Genomic DNA, 4,561 nt, shown 5'->3' on the forward strand with positions numbered 1-4,561 from the left:
GAGAAGGAGAAAGCAAGCCAGAGCCAGGGCGGGGCTTCCCCTTAAAGCGGACGCTGTCAGAGGCTTATCTACCTCCCCTCCCACTAACTCTGTCAGTACTGCAGCCCTGAGGGTTGGTGTAGTCCCCAGGGCAGGAGTCGTTACTGGGTGCCAGTCCTGCGGATGTTCAATGCAGCTGGAGGAGTCTGACCTTTGCTTACCAGTCAGAGGGGCCAGAAGAGGATTTGTTTAATTTAATTAATTTTAATCTTTAATTGCGATACAATACACATAACGTAAAATTTACCATCTTAACTGTTTTTAAGTGAGTATATTTAATGGCATTAATTATACTCACACTGTTGTTCAACCATCCAGCTCCAGAGCTTTAAAAACACGTTGCTATTACTCACAAACATAGAAAAAAAACTATGGTTACCAAAGGGGATGGGGGGTAGGAGGGATAAATTAGGAGTTTGGGGTTAACTTATACACACTTCTATATATAAAATAGCTAATCGACAAGGACCTACCTTATAGCACAGGGAACTAGACTCAATATCTTGTAATAATCTATAATGGAAAAGAATCTGAAAAAGATATATATGTATATGTATAACTGAATCACTGCTGCACACGTGAAACTAACACAACATTGTAAATCAACTATACTCCAATAAAATAAATAAAGACAGAAAAAAAGATGTATCTATTATGTTTATTAGTGGTAAGAAATACATAACTTAGCAGGATTTTTAGTTCGTAACACCCACGTTACCTATATATACTAGACTGAAATACTCTTTAGATAATTCTATTATGTGTTTCATATTTATCTACGTTAAACAGTATTTTGTATGATTAAAAGTAAAAAAGTTAAACAAAATTAAATTTTGAATAAATGTTGAGTAAAACAGACATCACAGAACTGTACATTTACCCACAACTTTTCTTTTTTTTTTTGGCTGCACCATACAGTTTGCAGGATCTTAGTTCCCTGACCAGGGATTGAACCTGGGCCCACAGCAGTGAATGTACTGAGTCTTAACCACTGGACCACCAGGGAATTCCTTACCCAGAACTTTAAAAATCTTCCCTAACTGAAACTCTGCAGCTATCCTCCCTCCCCCAGCCCCTGGCAACCCCCATTCTACCTTCCATTCCTATGAATCCAGCTACTTTAGGGACCTCACAGGAGAGGAGTCATAGACTGTTTGTCTTTTGGGGGCCATTTTATTCATACAGTTTATGTCCTCAGGATTCATCCATGTTGTAGCATGTGTCAGAATTTCCTTCCTTTATAAGGCTGAATCATATTCCATCGTATGTATACACCACATTTTATTTATCTGTTCACCTTTTGATGGACACTTGGGTAGTTTCCACCTTTTGGCTATAACGAATGCTGTGAAGATGCCTATACTAATATCTCTTTAAGATCCTGCTTTCAATTATTTTGGGTATATACCCAGAAGCAGAATTGCTAGACCATATGTAATTTTTTTAGTCCATATATTGCTAGTTTTTTTGTAAATTGAGGTAGAATTGACCTGTAACATTATATTAGTTTCAGGTGTACAACATAATGGTTTAATATTTGTGTATATTACGAGATGATCACAACAGTAAATCTAGTTAACACCCATTACCATACGGGTTAGAGAATTAATTTTTGCATGTGTGGCAATACTATTTTTAATTTTTTGAGAATATGCTATAGTGTTTTCCATAGTGGCTGTACCATTTTACGTTCCCACCAATAGTACACAGAAGTTCCAATTTCTTGGGCTTCCCTGGTGGCGCAGTGGTTGAGAGTCCACCTGCCGATGCAGGGGACACGGGCTCGTGCCCCGGTCTGGGAGGATACCGCATCCCGTGGACCGGCTGGGCCCATGAGCCATGGCCGCTGAGCCTGCGCGTCTGGAGCTCCGCAACGGGAGAGGCCACAACAGTGAGAGGCCCGCGTACTGCAAAAAAAAAAAAAAAAAAAGTTCCAATTTCTTCACATCCTCGCCAAGACTTTTTTTTTAATAATATTTTGATCCTCGTAGGTGTGAGGTTGTACCTCATTATGATTTTGGTTTGCATATCCCTAATAACTAAAGTCGCTGAGCATCTATTTACATCTTTACTGGGCATTTGTATAACTTCTTTGAAGAAATCCCTGTTTAAATCCTTTGCCCGTTTTTAAATCCAGTTGTTTGTTTTGTTGTTGTTGAGTTGTAGTAAAGGGTGTTAAGCAGGATGTCATAATTTGACATATGGTTGGGAGAGGACTGAGCTTGAAACTTTTGCAGTAATCAGGGTGAGAACAGGAGGGCCAGAGCTGTCTGTGGCTGGGAGGACAGACACTGCACACAGGTGTTCTTCACAAAGGCCCACAGGGCTCTTCTCCATCTGGATCTTGGGTGACCTAGGACAAGGATGACTCGGGTCATTCCCTTAAATTCTGGAGTCTTCTGAGATTCCAGCCTCTTGAACTCCGTGGGAAGGCTCAGAGAAGTCCCAGGCCCATGTGAAATCCAGGGCCTCAGTCCTTCCATGTGGCCCAAGGAAAGAATGGTTCATAATTGGGGTTACAGGACACCTGTCTGCTCTTCTGCAGCTGTGGCTGAGACATGTGGGTTAGCCTCTAGAAATTGCAGAGTGAGACCTTGTTGGGGCACTCTGCCACTTCCTAGCTGAGCAAGTTACATAACCTTCTAGCACCTCAGTTTCCTCCTCTGTAAAATGGGGATAATTAGTGTGCCTCCCCTATTAAGAAGTGAGTTAGGAGTAAATGAGTTAACAATGTATGTAAAGCATTAGAGCAGTACCTGGCTCATAGTAAATGATGGCCGTTATTGTTATTTTCACTGAGATCTGAATCTCTCTGGCTTCTGACTTCGCTACCGCCCAGCACAGCTTCCCCAACAGTCCCCACTCAGGTCAAGGCAACCGTGTAGCCCAGAGCCAGGTCCTGTCTCCTGGGGGCCTCATCGCAGTTGCAGCTGGGCCTGTTCCCTGGCCGCCGGCAGGGGGCAGCATTGCACCATGGCTGCCCCCGTTCAGGACAGTAGGTCCAGCCTGGGAAGCTTGGCGCTGAGTCCCTGGGTCCATCCCCTCTGGTCTGGCATGGTGGGCACGGGAGCAGGGAGGTGGCCCTCTCTCTGCCTGGCCCGGGGCTCCTCCTTCAGGAGGCTCCCAACCCTCGGGGCACCTGTGGCTCTTTCTCTATCCCTGTGCAGCCTGTAGGTACTAGACAACGTTCTTCAGTTGGTGCACAATCTCCACATCTGTGAAATGGGGTAACAGTGCTGGGCTGCAGGGCTGCAGGGTGAGGGGCAGGAGATGTTTTAACAACCTCCATGATAGCCTTCCTTAGGGAGTAGGCTGGCCTGGGCTGTGGCCTGGCGCTTTTCTGGGCTTGTGAGCAACTGAGGGAGATTGTGGCCATGAGGATATGCACGGGGGTGTGTCTGCTCCAGGCTGTGGCTAGCTATGTGGTCCTGAAGACAGGGCTGATCTGGGCATGAGCACACCTCATTCTTGAACCTGGTTGGTGCCTTTGCTTATGCTTCCTGGAATACCTACCCCTTTCTCCTTCTTCTAACTCTGCTTAGGCTTCTCAGAAGTCCTTAACAGCCTTCTAGGTCTCTCTAGGCCTGGCATCAGCTTACCTTGGCCCTTGCCAGCCCCCAAGCGCAGTCCTGTCCCCACCTGTGGCTTCCCAAGTTCCCACCATCAGGCTCTGGGTCTCACACCAGAACACGTGTCTTTCTCACCGTGGCCCTTAGCAGGGGACCAGGGGAGTGGCCCAGCTTCCAGTAAAGAAAGGCCCCAGCTCCATGATTCCAGTCCTGGAATCTCAGGGATCTAGCCTTTGGCTTTCCTCCCCCACAATTCCTGGAAGGCCTTGAACACTGGCCAAGGGGACCCCACCTTCACTGTCTGTGTTCACATACCTCCAGTAGATGACGGCAGATGCAGGCTTCAAGGCCACCCCTCCACCCCGCCCCTGCATCCCCCCACAGGAGCCTGGGGCCTGAAAAAACCTGCCAAAAAGCCTCAAGCTGGTGAAAGAACAATCTGTGACCCCAGTGATCAGGAATGCATATTAAAACAACTTTGAGACATAACTGTTCATGTACCAAAATGAAAAAACATTAGAAATGAATAATGCCTAATGTTGGTGGAGGTGTAGAGAAACACTGTCATAAATTTCTCGTAGAAATGTTAATTGGTTTTAAAAACTGCTTTGGAAGGCAATTTTGGAAATATGTACTAAGAGATTTAAATTATGCATAACCTTTTTAGGCATTTATCGTAAAAAATAATTGCATAAGGCCTGGAATGCATGTAAGAGTATTTTTACAGTAGCGTTAAAAAATGTCCACCAGCAAGTGACTGGTTAAGTAAAGTATGATAGATGCATGGGAGAGAGCTGTATTCAGCAAAAAATTCAAGGTTTCAGAAAACAATTTCATGGCCAGGGGAAGGGCTCATATTAAAATGTTCATTCACTCATTAATTAATGCATTGATTTAACTAACATTTATTGAACATCTAGACATGCCAGACATTGTTCTGGTTACAGGGAATA

The sequence above is a fragment of the Pseudorca crassidens genome, chromosome 16 (assembly GCF_039906515.1).
Source record: "Pseudorca crassidens isolate mPseCra1 chromosome 16, mPseCra1.hap1, whole genome shotgun sequence".
NCBI lineage: Eukaryota > Metazoa > Chordata > Mammalia > Artiodactyla > Delphinidae > Pseudorca > Pseudorca crassidens.